The 20,430-nt window shown below is 46.7% G+C and overlaps 1 long non-coding RNA gene across 2 annotated transcripts in view; it reads right to left on the reverse strand.

The window, feature by feature from the left end:
- Nucleotides 1-16,006: 16,006 nt before the first annotated feature.
- The window catches only part of LOC129562993 (uncharacterized), a 72,253-nt gene continuing 67,829 nt past the window's right edge, over nucleotides 16,007-20,430 (reverse strand). Inside the window, exons 3-4 of one of the 2 annotated variants that reach the window (XR_016038144.1) lie at nucleotides 18,022-19,032; nucleotides 16,007-16,269 (exon numbers count right to left, since the gene is read on the reverse strand). This is a non-coding gene — a long non-coding RNA (uncharacterized LOC129562993). Of the gene's footprint in view, nucleotides 16,270-18,021; nucleotides 19,033-20,430 lie in introns of those variants that run through there. The other variant, XR_016038143.1, reaches the window with a different exon arrangement.

Raw genomic sequence — 20,430 nt, forward strand, 5'->3', positions numbered from 1 at the left:
GTTTGCTGAGTAAGGATGAGTGAGGATTCCTAGGAAGACAACAACCTGAAAAACAAGTTAATCTTAAACACCAGAATGTGGGCGGTTGTGACACAGAGATCAGGCAAATAAGTCAAAGGGCCAGGGTGGGCTTATCTCGTTAAACCACCAGGAGGTGACGCAAGCCAGAGATATACAGCTGTGTGTAGAGTGTGGAAAATTACTGTGTGTAAAAAGATTACTATGTGTGGATGCTTTGAAATTAATATGGTTTGAAAATGCTATATAAACCCTTGGCTTAGAGTGCTCGGGGTCCTTGTTGAAACCCGCTGTGTCGGGCAGACACTTGGACCCCAGTTAGCTGGAAATAAACCTCGCTGTGTGTCTTGCATTATCGTGAGTGTCCTCTGTTCCTTTGAGGGAAGGGCGACTCCGGACCCTAATAGTCTGAGCGACTGAACTGAGCTGAACTGAAAAGAAGGTGAGCATCTCACAAGTTCCCAGCACCCGGTGCCCATTGCTGTTTATGGCAGCACGCTTGAGCCTTCCCAAAGGATGGGGGACCAGTGGAGCATCTGCTTCTCTGCAAGTTTGGCTGAATTTGCTGGTGACCTGGAGGTGATGGGAAAACAGACGGCAAAGCCCCGTGAGGCCTGTGCTGGTCGCTGTCTGTGCTGAGGCCGCCCTTCTGCCCGCCCCTGGTCTGGCGCCCCGGGAGCTGCTCTCGAAGGCAGCCTCTTTCCTCCCGAGTGTAGGTGGGCCCAGAGCTCAGGCAGCTGTCACCCAGCCGAGCTGGAGGACCACCCCTCGGACCTCAGGAGACGAGACTCGGGGTCAGGAGCCCCGCGGGGCCCATCACAGCTTAGGGAGGACCGCAGGTGCAGCCGGCAGGAAGAGGAGGCCCCCCAGGGAGGGTGTGGGGAGCTGGCCTGGGGGTGCAGGAAGCTCTGGCCCAGCCAGTCCTCACCCACCCCAGCCCCAGGTCTGAGCCAGTGCCGGAGCTGGAACCAGCCACGGGGCCTTGGAATATCCCCCGGGGGTGGACCCCAGCCTGGGCAGGTGTGCAGGGCGAGTGACGCCTTCCATCTCTTAAGAAAGAGTCATTACTGAGTGTTTACCACCACTAGGCATGCTGGGAGTGCAGCAAAGAGCAAAAGAAGCAAAAGTCGCTCCCCTCAAAGAGCTAACCTTCTGGGGAGAGACAGTGCCTACAGTCCCGTGGGCGCAGGCCGGGAGACAGGCAGTGGGCTCAGCCAGCCTGAGGTGGCTGGGAGGGCAGCGGGGTGCGGGAGGCTCTCTGAACAGTGCTCAGTGAGGGGAGGGCTTCCCTGGTAGGTCAGAAGTTAAAGAATTCACCCACCAAGCCAGAGACGCATGTCCAATCCCTGATTTGGAAAGACCCCCTGCAGGAGGAAACGGCAACCCACTCCAGTATTATTGCCTGGAGAATCCCATGGACAGAGGAACCTGGCGGGCTACAGTCCATGGTGTCGCAAAGAGTCGGACAAAACTTAGTGACTAAACAACAGCAATGGCGAGAGGCAGGTGTCCCGGGGCAGAGGCAGAAGGGTGAGGGCACAGGCGGTCTCCTGGAGGGGGCGGGGACCAAAGGCAGCGGGGATCCAAGGGGGAGCAGAGCAGGGGGCTCTGGGTGGGCCTGGGGAGAGGAGCTTGGAAGAAAACTCAGGGAGCCAGGCAGGAAGGGGCCTCGTGCATTGGAAAACACCCGCAATGCACCAATGAACAAGGAAGGAAAGTCAGCAGATCTGCGCACCAGGCTTTGTGTTTCAAGATAAAACGCCAATCCCCTGAAGGCTTCCTGGGAATTAGAAATTACTTTTAAACGCAAGAGTCTCAAATTTACCCATAAGCCACAGCCTGGGAGTGACAGACACCACCTGGGGGAAAAAAACACAGGACCACAGGATCCCACAGTCAGCCCAGCGGGCCCATCTGTGCCCAAGGCAGCCGGCCATGGAGGGGCGTCCAGAGGCCACGCGGCTCCCTGGAGAACCAGCGTGTCCTCCCCTGTTTCTCAGATGAGGAGACCAAGACCTGAACAGGTCAAGGCGTGTGAAGGCCACGCGGCTCCCCTGGGCCTGCCCCCACACCCGCAGTGCCCCCAGCGCACCCTGCCCACTCCTCTCATCTCGCCCAGCCTGTCTCCCTCCTGACCCACCTCCCGCCTCCTGCCGGAGCCTGCCCACTGTCTGTGACATCTTCCGCGGCAGAAAGCAGGCTCCCAAGGACCGAGGTCTTCCCCTGTGTGCTTGCTGCTGCGGCCCGAACATCCAGGCGGCACCTGGCACACGGCGGTGCCTCTGAGCAGTCCTGACCTGTTAGGTAGTTAGAATAGGGAAAAGGAGTCCAGAATGGTGGTGGCCAAAAGACAAAGAAGGGAAAAGCCCACGAACATAGGTCAGCGGACCGGAGAGAGGACCTCAGGTAAAACATACAGCCCTCCTGGCTAGTGCAATTTACACAGGGCAGGTTCAGGGGAAGGAGACGAATGTATAAAATGAGGAAGCCTGGAAGACTGGGAGCTTCTGTTCTCTCCGCATCTTTTGAGTCAGCCCTCCCCACGCATAGAGGGTGGTGTATTTTCCTTTGTTTGCCAAATAAATCTGAGGTGTATCACAGAGCTGTAACACTGGTCCATCCGTTGCTTCAAATTTTTGCTGCAGGGAGAGAGAACCGAGGAAATTACAAACTTCCCCAACACAAACGGTGCCATGACTCGGATTTAACCCGGCTGAAACAACCTCAGCTCGGCTCCCGCGAGGCAGAGGCCAAACAGAGCAGAGGCCCAACTCGGCAAAAACTCCCAAGGTGGAAGTTTAACGCGAGGAAAACCCAGCACAGGGGAAGGGACAAGAAGCCCAGGGTGCTGGAAACGGGGACAGCAAAAATGAACGCGCAGAAGCTGAGGTGACTCCGTCTCAGAGTCCAGAAGACCTCTGGTGGGGGTAGGAAGTTCTCGCTCCTATGGCTGGAAGGACATATGGCTAACAAAACCTTAATTCCTTTACAATCTCTCATTCCTTGTTTCCTTGAACCCCCGGCAAATGGGTGAGCGGCATTAGGTGCCCCAGGGTGTCCCGAGGGCTCTGCTATCTGCTGTGCCTTGGTAGCGGTTGCCCAAGTGGGTGGAGGTTCTTCTCTCCTTAACCTCCTTTATGCCAAGGATCAGGCCAATGAAAACTGTGAGCACAGGTCAGGCATTTAGCAGATTTTCCAGCAAGTTATGAAGGGGATTCCTAGGCACCTTTTTCCCATCTCTTCTTCCTCCCGTCCTTCAGCTCCTCTCTGCATTTATGCCACTGTTTACAAAGTATTGGGCAGGTCATCATCTTTCCATTTCCAAAAATTGTGTTTGAAACTGTTTACCTAAGATTGGCACTCAAACTCACATGTCAGGGACTCTGTGCTATGCTTAGTCACTCATTCGTGTCCGACCGGGACTTAAGCCAGGCCAAAATCCATGGTGCTTGGTTTCAGGACCTACTGAAGCTCAGGTTCTTGATGTCTCATTTCAAAAAAAATTCCATGAGAGACCCAGCAATAGGTAAGAGGTAAATTTGTTCAGATTCAGAGATAAACACACTCCAAGAGTGTGGGCCATCACATATGGTTAGTTTTAGTGAGTTGGGTGATTTCATATGTTAATGAGCGGAAGGATCATTCCAACAACAGGGGAACCACCCACTCGGTCTTTTCACAGTGCCTTGGAACTGTCCTGGCACCTCTGGGTGTGTCATTTAGCTTACAGATTGAGGATCAAGATTTAGCTGAAATTGATTTGTCTGTCATCTTAGACCCATTTGATTTTAATCCGTTTATGTTGTGCCCTTCAGTTCAATTCAGTTGCTCAGTCATGTCCGACTCTCTGCAACCCCATGGACTGCAGCACGCCAGGCCTCCCTGTCCATCACCAACTCCTGAAGTTTACTCAAACTCATATCCACTGAGTCAGTGATGCCATCCAACCATCTCATCCTCTGTCGTCCCCTTCTCCTCCCACTTTCAATCTTTCCAAGCATCAGGGTCTTTTCCAATGAGTTAGTTCTTCGCATCAGGAGGCCAAAGTATTGGAGTTTCAGCTTCAACATCAGTCCTTCCAATGAATATTCAGGACTGATTTCCTTTAGGATGGACTGGTTGGATCTCCTTGCAGTCCAAGGGACTCTCAAGAGTTTTCTCCAACACCACAGTTCAAAAGCATCCGTTTTTCAGCACTCAGTTTTCTTTATAGTCCAACTCTCACATCCATACATGACCACTGGAAAAACCATAGCCTTGACTAGATGGACCTTTGTTGGCAAAGTAAACATCTCTGCTTTTTAATATGCTGTCTAGGTTGGTCATAACTTTCCTTCCAAGGAGTAAGCGTCTTTTAATTTCATGGCTGCAATCACCATCTGCAGTGATTTTGGAGCCCAGAGCCCAGTCTGTCACTGTTTCCCCATCTATCTGACATGAAGTGATGGGACCGGATGCCATGATGTTCGTTTTTTGAATGCTGAGCTTTAAACCAACTTTTTCACTCTCCTCTTTCATCAAGAGCTCTTTAGTTTTTCTTTGCTTTCTGCTATAAGGGTAGTGTTATCTGTGTATCTGAAGTTATTGATATTTGAAATTTCTCCTGGCAATCTTGATTCCAGCTTGTGCTTCCTCCAGCCCAGCGTTCCTCATGATGTACCCTGCACATAGGTTAAATAAGCAGGGTGACAATATGCAGCCTTGACGTGCTCCTTTTCCTATTTGGAACCAGTCTGCTGTTCCGTGTCCTTTGTCATTACTTCTGTTATTACCTACAGTGGGTCTATGACAATGAAATGTTTACCATTGGAGACACCCTAAGCTATTCTTATGGAGGACTAGGGGAGGAAATCAGTAACTTACAATCCCTCAGAACAATAACAGGATAAGGCTGATGGCTGTTTCACCAAGTTCCCAACCAAGGGCACAGGCTTGGATTGCTTTACATCATGGTATCTATTCCCATCCATGGTGGACAAACCAGCAATGAGTTAAGGTTACAACCCCTTAATCCTACCCAGCACTGGTCACGCTGGAGACCTTGGGGACACTCAACTCCAGTCCAGGGGTCCCAGGAAGTCAACATGATTCGAACTGTCCTGGGACCCAATTTTCAGGAGGCCAACCTCCCTCGACCTGCCCGGGGATTCAGTCTCCAGGAGGCTGTCACACCTCAGCCTGCCTGGGGATCTGCACCCTGACCCAGGGACACCTGGCTCTCAGGTTGCAACAGTACTGTGTAGGATAAGCTTTAAAAAGACTCACCCCTAAGAAAGTCCACCCATGGAAATAGAAGTAAGCCTATTGGCTGTGGGACTGTGCCCAGTCTCAGCAATAACTCAGGAATCCAATGAGAACCCCATTGCCTTTCTGGAAAGTCTAAAAGAGTCTCTCCAAAAGTTTACCAATCTGGACTTAGACTCTTATGAGAGACAGGTGATTTTAAAGGACAAATTCTTGTCCTAATGTGCATCAGACATCAGGATAAAGTTCTAACTCTACCCATCAGTACTTCCATCTGGAGGCCTAGTGGGCCCGGCCAACTGGTCGACCCACCGATCACTGCACTGGGAGGCCGTCTGGCCCGGCTGGCTGGTCGAACCACCAGTCCCTCCACCCGGAGTCAGAGTGGGGCCTGGATGACTGGTCAAGCTGCCAGTCACTGCACTGGGAGGCTGTCTGGCCCGGCTGGCTGGTTGGCCCGCCATTCCCTGTACCTGGAGGCAGAGTGCAGCCAGGGCGGCTGGTCGACCCGCTGGTCCCTCCACCTGGAGGCCGAGTTGGGCCCGGGAGCACGAGCCGGTGGCCACGGGACGGACGTGGCTGGGGCGGCGGGCGGAGTCGGGTGCAGGGGGAGGATGGGGCTCGCACAGGCGCCCTGATCCTGATCCTGACCCTGACCCTAACCCTAACCCCATGAACAGTATGTAAAGGCAAAATAATAGGGTACTGAATGAGGAACTCCCCAGGTTGTTGGGTTCCCAATATGCTATTGGAGTTCAGTGGAGAAATAAATCCATAAAGAATGATGGGATGGAACCGAAGCAAAAATAATGCCCAGTTGTGGATGTGACGTGACAGAAGCAAGGTCCAATGTTGTAAAGAACAATATTGCATAGGAACCTGGAATGTTAGGTCCAAGAATCAAGGCAAATTGGAAGTGGTCAAACAGGAAATGCCAAGAGTAAACGTCGACATTATAGGAATCAGTGAACGAAAATGGACTGGAATGGGTGAATTTAACTCAGATGACCATTATATCTACTACTGTGGGCAGGAATCCCTTAGAAGAAATGGAGTAGCCATCATGGTCAACAAAAGAATCCGAAATGCAGTCCTTGGATGCAATCTCAAAAACGACAGAATGATCTCTGTTCGTTTCCAAGGCAAACCATTCACTATTACAGTAATCCAAGCCTATGCCCCAACCAGTAATACTGAAGAAGCCAAAGTTGAACGGTTCTATGAAGACCTACAAGACCTTTTAGAACTAACATCCAAAAAAGATGTCCTTTTCATTATAGGGGACTGGAATGCAAAAGTAGGAAGTCAAGAAACACCTGGAGTAACAGGCAAATTTGGCCTTGGAGCACGGAATGAAGCAGGGCAAAGGCTAATAGAGTTTTGCCAAGAGAACGCACTGGTCATAGCAAACACCCTCTTCCAACAACACAAGAGAAGACTCTACACATGGACATCACCAGATGGTCAACACCGAAATCAGATTGATTATATTCTTTACAGCCAAAGATGGGGAAGCTCTATACAGATATCAAAAAAACAGGCCAGAAGCTGACTGTGGCTCAGATCATGAACTCCTTATTGCCAAATTCAGACTTAAATTGAAGAAAGTAGGGAAAACCACTAGACCATTCAGATATGACCTAAATCAAATCCCTTATGAGAGTACAGTGGAAGTGAGAAATAGATTTAAGGGACTAGATCTGATAGATAGAATGCCTGATGAACTCTGGACAGAGGTTCGTGACATTGTAAAGGAGACAGGGACCAAGACCATCCCCATGGAAAAGAAATGCAAAAAAGCAAAATGGCTGTCTGAGGAGGCCTTACAAATAGCTGTGAAAAGAAGAGAAGTGAAAAGCAAAGGAGAAAAGCAAAGCTATAAGCATCTGAATGCAGAGTTCCAAAGAATAGCAAGGAGAGATAAGAAAGCCTTCCTCAGCAATCAATGCAAAGAAATAGAGGAAAATAATAGAATGCGAAAGACTAGAGATACCTTCAAGAAAATTGGAGATACCAAGGGAACGTTTCTTGCAAAGATGGGCTCGATAAAGGACAGAAATGCTACGGACCTAACAGAAGAAGATATTAAGAAGAGGTGGCAAGAATACACAGAAGAACTACACAGAAAAGATCTTCAGGACCAAGATAATAACGATGGTGTGATCACTCACCTAGAGCCAGACATCCTGGAATGTGAAGTCAAGTGGGCCTTAGAAAGCATCACTATGAACAAAGCTAGTGGACGTGACGGAATTCCAGTGGAGCTATTTCAAATCCTGAAAGATGATGCTGTGAAAGTGCTGGACTCAATATGCCAGCAAATTTGGAAAATTCAGCAGTGTCCATGGGACTGGAAAAGGTCAGTTTTCATTCCAATCCCAAAGAAAGGCAATGCCAAAGAATGTTCAAACTACCGCACAATTGCACTCATCTCACACACTAGTAAACTCATGTTCAAAATTCTCCAAGCCAGGCTTCGGCAATACGTGAACCGAGAACTTCCAGATGTTCAAGCTGGTTTTAGAAAAGGCAGGGGAACCAGAGATCAAATTGCTAATATCCGCTGGATCACAGAAAAAGCAAGAGAGCTCCAGAAAAACATCTATTTCTGCTTTATTGACTATGCCAAAGCCTTTGACTGTGTGGATCACAAGAAACAGTGGAAAATTCTGAAAGAGATGGGAATGCCAGACCACCTGACCTGCCTCTTGAGAAACCTGTATGCAGGTCAGGAAGCAACAGTTAGAACTGGACATGGAAGAACAGACTGGTTCCAAATAGGAAAAAGAGTATGTCAAGGCTGTATATTTTCACCCTGCTTATTTACCTTATATGCAGAGTACATCATGAGGAACCCTTGGCTGGAAGAAGCACAAGCTGGAATCAAGATTGCTGGGAGAAATATCAATAACCTCAGATATGCAGATGACACCATACTTATGGCAGAAAGTGAAGAGGAACTCAAAAGCCTCTTGATGAAAGTGAAAGAGGAGAGTGAAAATGTTGGCTTAAAGCTCAACATTCAGAAAACTAAGATCAAGGCATCTGGTCCCATCACTTCATGGGAAATAGATGGAAAAACAGTGGAAACTGTGTCAGACTTTATTTTTGGGGGCTCCAAAATCACTGGGGATGTGATTGCAGCCAGGAAATTAAAAGACGCTTACTCCTTGGAAGAAAAGTTATGACCAATCTAGATAGCATATTAAAAAGCGGAGACATTACTTTGCCAACAAAGACGTCTAGTCAAGGCTATGGTTTTTCCAGTGGTCATGTATGGATGTGAGAGTTGGACTGTGAAGAAAGCTGAACGCCGAAGAATTGATGCTTTTGAACTGTGGTGCTGGAGAAGATTGTTGAGAGTCCCTTGGACTGCAAGGAGATCCAACCAGTCCATCCAAAGGAGATCAATCCTGGGTGTTCATTGGAAGAACTGATGCTAAAGCTGAAGCTCCAATACTTTGGCCACCTCATGTGACGAGTTGACTCACTGGAAAAGACTGATGCTGGGAGGGATTGGGGGCGGGAGGAGAAGGGGACGACAAAGAATGAGATGGCTGAATGGCATCACCGACTCGACGGACATGAGTTTGAGTGAACTCCGGGAGTTGGTGATGGACAGGGAGTCCTGACATGCTGTGATTCATGGGGTCGCAAAGAGTCAGACACGAATGAGCGACTGAACTGAACTGAGTGCGCAGCCAGTGTTTAGCTCCTCAGACGCCAGATCTCCAGGCCTGGCCCCAGGGACTCAATTCTCGAGTCAGGGCCGGGAGTCGGCCTGCACTCTGCCAGCCAGGTGGGCATTCACGGTGTTCTGCCCGCAGGAGCCAAGCACCGTGCAGACAGGCCTAGGCTCGCGAGCTCTCTCCTGCAGAGCAAACGTGATGGAACAGCCATGTGGAGGTTGCCTGGACGTCCCCTGGGAGTGTGGCAGCCCTGCCTGGGCACGGGACCCTAGGGGCAATTGCCACTGCAAAATAACTTCCCAGCCAGCGCTCCAAGCCTGGGGTGACTCTCAACCACCAGGAGGCTGGGGCCGCTATCGTCCTAGTGTGTGGCTCCTCAGGCACCAGACTGGCAAGGCCTGCTCCAAGGAACTCATTTCCCGAGTCGGGGCTGGATGTCGGCATGCACTCTGCGAGACTTACACATTCTTAGATCAGCACAGTCCTGCCCACGGGTGAGGGGGCTGCGGGAGTGCGTCTGAGGGGGCTGGGTTCCATGTCGGGAACCCTAACCATAACTCATCTAACCCTAACCCATCTAAAGCTAACCATAACCCTAACTCATCTAACCCTATCCGTAACCCTAACCCCTAACCCTAACCCTAAAACCCTAACCCTAACACGGTTCCCAGCTGTCTTTCCTCTCTAGGTTCTGAGGCGGCCTCTCACTGCTCCCTGAGGTCTTTCCTCTCTAGGACCTGACAGGGCCTTGCACTCTCCCGACACTCCTCTCTGTGAGCACTGACACGGCCTCTCACCATGTCCTGACACCTTTCTTCTCCACCCACCTACTCCACTTTTCACTGCTCCCTGACATCTTTCCTCTCTAGGCCTGACGCTGCCTGTGGCCGGTCCTCACTTCTTTCCTCTCTCTGTGCCCTGAGATGGCTCCCTTCAGATCCTCTCCATAGACCCCGGGCGCTGCCACTCGTCCACTTACGACTCCCCACCCCAGGTCCGCTTGACCGCTCCGCTCAGGGTCCTCTCCGCGGACCGCCACCCCCCCGCCAGGTTCTCTCCGTGGTACCCCCACCCAGGTCCTCTCATCGAACAGATCGGGTCCCAGGTCCCCTCATCGGCCACATCGGGTCCCCAGGTCCCCTCACCGGCCCGCCGCTGCTCCTCACTCCATCCCGACCCGGGCTCACTACTCCCTGACTCCGGTCCTCACTGTGGCGCGTCTCTCGACCTCACTACCGCCTGACGCTGGTCCTCGCTGTGCCCTTACTCTGGACCTGACCACACTTCGATCCTGGTTCTATGTCCTGACACTTCTCCATGCAATTCCTGACACTGCTTCTCACTTTGTGCTGACACTGGTCTCACTATATCCTTACTTAGTTTCCTCTCCATCCAGATTTGGGCCCCACTGCGGCCCTAACTCGGCCTCACTTGGACGTGACTCTGATCCTCAGTCCACCCTGTCTCTGGTCCTCACTTGGGCCTGACTCTAAAAGAACTGTTAAATATGCCATACAATACCTACACAGACAGAGTGACGTTATTTCAAACACAAATACAGATCACGTCAAAGCAGTTCAGAAGCACCTTCTAGATGAGATTTCCTGGAATGAACAACCACCAAAGTGGGAACCAAGATTACCCTAAGTCTGCAGAACCACAGAGTGCATGCCAGCGAGTTATCACACACTGTCTGAGTTCTTGCAACACCCCACGTGCTACTTTCCTGGTTTCCCAGATTAATTCCTTGGAGTAGGACATTTGAAACAGTCCAGGCAGGATGAAGAGAGGGTCGTCCTCAAGGCAGAGTTGGCCTTGGCAGTGGCTAGGGCAGTCCCTCTTCACTGTCTGCTCCTGCCCTGGAGATCCAATTGCCAGATGGGGTATGACTCGGTCTCAGCCTTTCCAGGCAAGAATGCCAGGTGATCTGCCCTCTCATGGCATTCTCCAACCCTCCACTCTCTTGAAAGAGGCTGGCATGGAGAAAATCTTGGAGCATCTGATCAAGTCAGAGGACCCACAGGGGCCATCCCCAAGTCAGCCCCACACTGAGCACAAAATCCGATCACAAAACACCACCTCTGTACACCTGTGCTAAACCAAATTTCAGAGATAGAGTTTCAGGCGAAGTAGAAAAGCATAGCTTTACTGCTTTGCTAGCAAAGATGGACATAGAAAACTCATGTCCTCAAAAACTGCCCCAAAGCAGGAGGATTTGTTTAGGAGTTATATAGCTATGGGCTCCCTGTTAGCTCAACTGGTAAATAATCTGCCTGTAATGCAGGAGACCCTAGTTCAATTCTTGGGTTGGGAAGACTCCCTGGAGAAGGGATAGGCTACCCACTTTAGTATTCTTGGGCCTCCCTGGTGACTCAGCTGGTACAGAATCCACCTGCATTGCGGGAGACCTGGGTTTGATCTTTGGGTTAGGAGGATCCCCTGGAGAAGGGAATAGCTACCCACTCCAGTATTCTGGTCTGGAGAATTCCATGGACTGTACAGTTCATGGGATCACAAAGAGTCGGACTGAGTGAATTTCACTTTATAGCAACGGTTAAAGGGCAGAGTTGTTGTAAGGATTAAGGTGTGTACAGGGCCTGAACTCCCTTCATCTGAGCTCAGATGGTCTCTTGGTGAGCTTCTCTGGAATGAAGAATGCTACAATTTTCCATATTGCTGGAGCGGATGTATAATTGGGTAAAAAGTTTAGAGATATTTCTATGTGTATCCCTTTGGACAGAAACAGGACCCTGACCCAAGACAAAATACTCTTTCTTGAGTGTTCTTTCCTTCTCTCTGCATCCTCTCCCTTCCCTGATTAGCACCTCTTCCAATCTGCCCTTTGAAGCTCAGGGTAGGTCATGGAGCCAGGAGTCTATTCCCGACAAAGAAACAGGGGACATGGGAAAGGCTTCTGGGCCCTGGAGCCTCACAGAGTCCTGCTCGATTTCACTACCAGGCCATGACCCTACACTAACTATGGCCCTTAGCTGTCCATGACGACCTGAGCTTTCCCAGTCTGTCCTCTTAACTCTCTGCCTAACTAAGGCCCTGATGCTGGTTGTAACGAACACCCTGACAATGTCCCTGGGACAAATATTCTGAAGTGTCTTTTACTAAGGTCTGCAAGTTTTCTCTGAGGTCCTGACACTCTCCTTAATTAAGCCCTTAACTCTGTATTTAAGTGACAGCCTGATGCACTCCTGACGCACTCCCTCACTTCAAGGCACTAAGGCCTTGAAGAAGTCTCTACCTGAGGGGCTGATACTGTCTGTAACCAATTTTCTGACTCTTTCTCTAACATCCTCATTTTGCCTCTAAATAACACCCTGAGACTCATCCTAATGCCCTGATGGTGTCCCTAATAGCCCTCAATATCCCTACTTTTGCCATGATCCTATCCATAACTAAGGCCCTGAATATGTACTGAAGTAGGTCTCTAACGCTGTCCCTAACTGACACCCTGACACTAGTCACAACTGTGAACCCGACACTAGCCCTATTAAGGTCCTGAGATGCTGCTAAGTAACAGCCTGAACTTCTTTAAGGCCCTCAAATTATCTCTAACTGAAGCCTTGAAACTGTCTTTAGCTAAGCCCTAGACATGTCCCTAGCTAAGGCCTGAACTATAGTTCAGGAAGGCCCTAAGCCTGTCCCTAACTCTGACACTGCCCCTAATTGAGGCCATGATACTGCCCCTTATAGCCTAAGCTGTCACAAAATAACACCCTGATCCTATTAGTAAGGCCCTGACTATGTCCCTCAGAAAGTCACTGAAGTGCATCTAACTAACAGCCTGAACATCTCTTACTCAGGCCATGAAGTTATCTCTGAGTTTCTAACACTGTCCCTAATTAAGGCCCTGTTGCTGGCCCTAACTAATGTCCTGCTGCTGAATCTGAGTCCCTGATGCTCTTCCTGTTATCCTTTCCCCTGCAAACAGAGTTTTGCCAAGAGAACACAGTGGTCATAGCAAATACTCTCTTCCAACAACACAAGAGAAGAGTCTACATAGGGACATTACCAGACGGTCAACACCGAAATCAGATTGATTATATCCTTTGCAGCCAAAGATGGAGAAGCTCTATACAGTCAGCAAAAACAATGGGAGTTGACTGTGGCTCAGATCATGAACTCTTTATTGCCAAATTCAGACTTAAATTTAAGAACGTAGGGAAAACCACTAGACCATTCAGGTATGACCTACATCAAATCCCTTATGATTATCCAGTGGAAGTGAGAAATAGATTCAAGGGATTAGATCTGATAGACAGAGTGCCTGAAGAACTATGGACGGGGGTTCATGACTTTATACAGAAGGCAGTGATCAAGACCATTCCCAAGAAAAAGAAATGCAAAAAGGCAAAATGGTTGTCTGAGGAGGCCTTACAAATAGCTGAGAAAAGAAGAGAAGCTAAAGGTAAAGGAGAAAGGAAAGATATACCCATTTAATGCAAAGAATAGCAAGAAGAGATAAGAAAGACTTCCTTGGTGATGAATGCAAAGAAATAGAGGAAAACAAAACAATGGGAAAGACTAGAGATCTCTTCAAGAAAATTAGAGATACCAAAGGAATATTTCATGTAAAGATGGGCACAATAAACGACAGAAATGGTATGGACCTAACAGAAGCAGAAGACATTAAGAAGAGGTGGCAAATGCCAAAGAATGTTCAAGTTCAATTCAGTTCAGTTCAGTTCAGTTGGTCAGTCGTGTCCGACTCTTTGCGCTAGTTGGACCACTCTTTGGCATTGCCTTTCTTTGGGACTAGGATGAAAACTGACCTTTTCCAGTCCTGTGGCCACTGCTGAGTTTTCCGAATTTGCTGACCTATTGAGTGCAGCTCTTTCACAGCATCATCTTTTAGGATTTGAAATAGCTCAGCTGGAATTCCACCACAATTGCACTCAACTCACATGCTAGCAAAGTAATGCTCAAAATTCTCTAAGCCAGGCTTCAAAAGTACATGAACCATGAATGTCTAGATGTTCAAGCTGAATTTGGAAAAGGTAGAGGAACCAGAGATCAAATTGCCAACATATGTTGGATCATCAAAAAGTTAGTTCCAGAAAAATATCTACTTCTGCTTTATTGACTACACCAAAGCCTTTGACTCTGTGGATCACAACAAACTGTGGAAAATTCTTAAACAGATGGGAATACCAGACCATCTGACCTGCCTCTTGAGAAATCTGTATGCAGGTCAAGAATCAACAGTTAGAACTGGTCATGGAACAACAGACTGGTTCCAAATCAGAGAACTGGTCATGGAACAACAGACTGGTTCCAAATCAGGAAAGGAGTATGTCAAGGTTGTATATCGTCACCCGGTTTATTTAACTTCTATGCAGAGTACATCATGCAAAATGCTAGGCTGGATGAAGTACAAGCTGGAATCAAGATTGCTGGGAGAAATAACAACAACCTTGGATACACAACGACACCAGCCTTATGGCAGAAAGCAAAGAAGAACTAAACAGCCTCTTGATGAATGTGAAAGAGGAGTGTGAAAAAGTTGGCTTAAAACTCAACATTCAGAAAAATAAGATCATGGCATCTGGTACCATCACGTCATGGCAAATAGATGGGAAAATGATGGAAATAGTGAGTGACTTTATTTTCTTGGGCTCCAAAATCACTGCACATGGTGACTGCAGCCATGAAATTCAAAGACACTTGCTCCTTGGAAGAAAAGCTATGACCAAACTAGACAGAATATTAAAAAGCAGAGACATTACTTTGCTGACCAAGGACCACCTAGTCAAAGCTATGGCTTTTCCAGTAGTCATGTATGGATGTGAGAATTGGACTATAAAGAAAACTGAGCTCTGAAAAATTGATGCTTTTGAACTGTGGTGTTGGAGAAGACTCTTGAGAGTCCCTTGGACTGCAAGAAGAGCCAACCAGTCCATCCTAAAGGAAATCAGTCCTGAATAGTCACTGGAAGGGCAGATGCTGAAGCTGAAACTCCAATACTTTGGCCACCTGTTGCAAAGAACTGACTCATTTGAAAAGACCCTGATGCTGGGAAAGATTGAAGGCAGGAGGAGAAGGGGATGATAGAGGATGAGATGGTTGGATGGCATCACTGACTCGATGGACATGAGTTTGAGCAAGCTCTGGGAGTTGGTGATGAACAGGGAAGCCTGGCCTGCTGCAGTCCATGGGGTCACAAAGTGGTGGAAACGACTGAGCGACTGAACTGAACTAAACTCTTCCTAACTAAGGTCTTGATGAAGACTCTACCTAAGGCCCAGACACTGTCATTAATAACCTAATTCTTTCCCTATATAACACCCTAATTGTAACCCTAACTCATGACCCAATAATGGTCCTATTTCTCTGATCCTATTCCTTTGTAAGGTCAAGAACCTTCTGCTCACAAAGGCCCTGACACTGTCAATAATAATGACCTGACTTTTCCCCTAAGTAACACCCTGATTTTGTCACTAACTAATGCCCTGACACTGGTTCTAACTACAGCCCTGATGCTGGTCCTATTGAAAGCCCTGAGATATCCCTAAGGAACAACCTTACCTGAACACTTGACACTGTCCCTAGCTTAGGTCTTTTTCCCTTATAGTGTATGCTGTCACTAAATAGTCCTGAATATGTCCCTAATAAAGTCTCCGAAGTGTCCCTAATGAACAGCCTTAACTGACTCTTGCTAAGGCCATAAAGTTATCTCTGAGATTCTGACACTCTCTAAGACCCTGATGCTGGCTCTAACTAATGGCCTGACGCTGACCCTTACTAAGTCCTTGCCCAGGAGTTTTCCCAGGCTGCTGGACAGCTTTCTGTTTTCCTCATCTCTCACCAGCTGCCTGCCATTGGCCAGTCTAAGATTCTGTGATGCAGTGGTCCCACATAGGATGTACCTGAGGAGGCTTACCCACCGGAGGACGGTCATGCCATTCCACCCTCCAAGAGACAGTGGCTCAGGGTGGGAATCTCTCAGCCAGTGTCTGACCTCAGGTTCTGTGTCCCTATTGGTTGTAAAACCCTTGAAGTTACTTCAGTAACATCTTTTTAATGGATCGCCCCCTTGGCATATTTATAAGATAAATTTTTTTGAATTAAAATTCAGGAACAACATTATTAGAATGAGCAGGAAGACAAAGGATGCCCCCAGTGATCTATTACTTGGAGGATTTTACAGTTCTCATGAGAAAACACTCACTCTTGTCACCCTCGCGGCATCAGCACAAGGTAGGAATCATCTGCATTCTTTATTTATCCCTATGAATCTTTCAGAACCTGTCCTTCAGGAGAAATCTCTGGGCTCTTCAGGAACTGTGAGTGGTGACCTCAGGTAACTCTGAGACAGAAAAGGAAGAGGAAAAGAAAAGGTGAGGAGATGAGAATTCTTGATGGATAAGCAGGGGCGTCCACGTTCAAAGTCAACCTGCGAGTCTGAGTTAGTATCCAGTGAAAGCAAGGACCACCAGGACCTCCCCCACTGGCCTCGTCACCTGGTGCGGGGACTGGAGACACTTGAACTGCCCTGGCCACTTTCAGAGAGAGGAAGAAGGTGGGAGAACACCAGGGGGGCCACACTGGAAAAGGTCACTGCTACGAAGTAAGATGCACTTTTCAAGAAAGTGAAGGATAATCCCTTGGTTCTCAAAGACTTGCAAAGATTCTGTGTTCTTCTGGAGACATGTTGAAGCCTCCAGTCTTTGAGGGCAGTGATGAGAAGGAGCGGGGCTCAAAACCATCCAGCACTCCTGAGGGTGCTGAGGATGACCAGTGTCCAGCCCAAGGGTGCTGTGGGGCCTGAAACCTCCTTGTCACTTGGGACAGGAGGAGCCCCACGGGCACCCCACTGGGCCAGCGGGGTCTCGGCTTGTAGGCTACAGACCTTTATCAGGTACGTGATCTGCAAACATCTTGTGCCATTTTGGTGGCGGATCTTTTCCCTGACTCGTTTTGTGCACAACTTCTATTGTGAAGAAGTCTGATTCATCTCTTTTGTCTTCTGTTGTTTGTGGTTTTGGTAGCAGATCTAAGAAATCATGGCCAAATCCAAAGTCATGAAGTTTTTCACATGTTTTCTTCCATGGGGTGTGTAATTCTGGTTCTTACATCCATCTTGATATTTCCATCTTTGATCCATCCATCTTTGATCCATTTTGAGTTGATTTTGTATAGCGAGGGAAGTATGGGTCCAACTTTGTTCTTTTGCATGTGGGATCTGGTTGCCCCAGCACCTGTACTAATTGTTGGTGAAAGATATTTGCAAATAATGCCATCAAAAAGGTCTGATTTCCAAAATACACAAACAACACATGCATCTCAAAAAAAAATTTTTTAAAGGGCAGGTCTAAATAGGCATTTCTCCAAAGAAGACATATAGATGATCAACAGGCACATAAAAAGACACTTCACACTGCTAATCATTAAAGCAATGCAAATCAAAACCACAATGAGGTCCTCATTGTCATCAGAATGGCATCGATAAAATATCTACAAATAACAAATGCTGGTGAGCGGGTGGAGAAAACGAAATCTCCTACACTGTGGGTGGGAACTGATGCAGCCACTGTGAAAAACAGTATGGAGGATCCTCAAAAAACTAAAAAGTTGCCATATGAATTAGCAATCCCACTCCTGGGCATATATCCAGACAAAGCTATAATTCAAAAAGACACATTCAACCCTATGTTCACAGCAGCACTATTCACAATAGCAAAGATGTGAAATCAAGCTACCTGTCCAACAACTGATGAATGGATAAAGGTGTGTGTGTGGCTGTGGTGTGTGTGTGTGTGTATATACACACACACACAGTCCCTGGGGTCGCAAAGAGTCGGACACGACTGAGCGACTCCACTTCACTTCATATATATATTTAAGTATCTCCCATGGACTCACGAGGTACACACATTATTTAACTTGTTTGTGCAACTACGTGAAAGTAATTAATATCACAAAACTGCATACTTAAAATGAATTAAATGGTTAATGCCACGTTTTGTATTTTTAATGACAATGAGAAAAAAAGTGCAGTGGTCATAATTGTTACAACATAAATGAGTATTAAAAACATCCTTAGTGAGAAAAGCCATACCATAAAAAGCCACCTAGATCCCATACTCATCTTGTCTGTTTAAATCCATCAAGGCTGTCCAAATGAGGGGAAAACTCAATACTGGTTCCAGGAAAAGAAAACTGGATCAGGATGGATAAAGGTTTCTTCACACAGTTGGGGCAGCAGGTGAAAGTGGAAGTGGGCCTGTGTATTCAACTATGACGCAGAGTCATGATTTCCTCATGGGGGCTAGGTGTTGGTTCCTCAGGAGAGTGTCACTGTTTTGGGTAAAACACACTGAACATTTTGTGTGAATTTGCAAATATGAGTACTTTTTGCCATTATTAAAAGCTTTCTGTACATTTTAAAATTAGTGTAAAGTGAGTTACTTTTCAAAACAACCATGACAACACCATTCAAGAAATCAGGTAAGACAGGCATCAGACTTTGTTATAGAGGCCAAGACTTACAAGACCAAGTTCAACCAAAGTTGTGACACTTACTTCCCTTATAGGAGCTCATATGGTTTTAGTATTAAGAGGCATCGTGGGAAAAGGGCGTTCAGTTCAGTTCAGTTCAGTTGTTCAGTCATGTCTGACTCTTTGCGACCCCATGAATCACAGCACGTCAGGACTCCCCGTCCATCACCAACTCCCGGAGTTCACTCAAACTCATGTCCATCGAGTCGGTGATGCCATCCAGCCATCTCATCCTCTGTCATTCCCTTCTCCTCCCGCCCCCAATCCCTCCCAGCATCAGAGTCTTTTCCAGTGAGTCAACTCGTCGCATGAGGTGGCCAAAGTATTGGAGTTTCAGCTTTAGCATCAGTCCTTCCAATGAACACCCAGGATTGATCTCCTTTAGAATGGGCTGGTTGGATCTCCTTGCAGTCCAAGGGACTCTCAAGAGTCTTCTCCAGTACCACAGTTCAAAAGCATCACTCTTCGGCGCTCAGCTTTCTTCACAGTTCAACTCTCACATCCATGCATGACCACTGGAAAAACCATAGCCTTGACTAGTAGCCACTAAGTCGTGGGTCCTGTGGATGATCTGGATTGTAGGAGAAACAGTGAGATTTTAGTTTCACTATCTTTTACATTATTTAAAAAGTTTTTTTTTTAACATTATTAAAAAAGTTTCACAATCTTTTACATTATTTAAAAGATAAATTCAGGGGAAAAAAATGGAATACACACAAATAAATTTTGTTTCTATACATGAATAACAAACTATCAAAAAGAATACGAAAACAATCCCACTCACAATTCAAAAAAAAAAAAAACTATCTAGGAATAAATTTAACTAAAGGCATAAAAGACCTATAATCAGAAAACTCTAAGGCATTGATAAAGAAATTGAAAACAGAAAAGAAAAATATCCTATGCTCATGCATCAGGAAAAATATTTTAAAAATATTTTCTACTGAGTCCAAGAAGTCAGGTTTCTTACCACTGGAGTGGGAAGTTACAAGCAGATAAAGGGAGGTTACAATAGCTGTGTCTTAACAGATCAGGTTGGAGACATAATTATAAACTATCTTTAGCTTAATACAGAAACACATAGCTCTCTGTGAAAATCTTCATAACTGTGTGTGTGCATAGCCTGGGATACATGCATATGTATTTTCATGCATTGTCTACTGAGAATAGTAAGTTCACACATGCAAGTTTTTATTACCATTCTCTAATAAAAAGGAACAAGGGCTCTTTAAATATGTGACTGATACTAGGACTGAGACAGTAAATATGGAAAGCAAGATAATCTTAAAATATGAGAAAGAAGTACCAAAAAACCCCACAAAAGCTGAATTATGTAAAATAAAAACAGGAGAACATAGAAAAAGCTCTCAATAGCCAAAGGAAGAATAAACTAAGCAGTCAAATAAGGTAGTGTTGGACTATAACCAAAAGTTTAAAATAATTTTCATGTGTCCAAACTTGTTTCAAAAAAAAGTTACATAGGTTTTATGAGTAGTGTTGAATAAAAATCTCCATGCAGAAAGAGTCTAAAGAATTTATTCAGACACTAAGCTGTCCATCAAATATGTGAAGCTAACTTCCCTCTCCTCAAGTGTGGGTCCTGCATCATGACTTCCTCCTTAATAACGCACACAGGATGGACATGGGGAAAATCAACAATAAAGACAAATAACAAATGTTGGCAAAATGTACAGAAATTGGAACTCAAACTTTACTTGTGGAGGTGTAAAATGGTGCAATCAATGTGTGTAAAATTTCAGCATTTTCTCAAAAATATAGAAATGTAATTATCATATGTTTTGGAAACTCTACTCCTAGACATATATACAAAGAATTTAAAACAGGTGTTCAAACATAAAGTTGTACACCAATATTCATAGCAGCACTGTTCTCAACAGCCCAAGGTAAAAACAATGAAAATGTCCACCAACAGGTGAATGAATAAGCAAAATAAGGTAGATCCATCCAT

This window comes from Moschus berezovskii, chromosome 9, assembly GCF_049115385.1.
Source record: "Moschus berezovskii isolate FMDL1 chromosome 9, NW_MosBer_1.0, whole genome shotgun sequence".
Classification (NCBI taxonomy): domain Eukaryota; kingdom Metazoa; phylum Chordata; class Mammalia; order Artiodactyla; family Moschidae; genus Moschus; species Moschus berezovskii.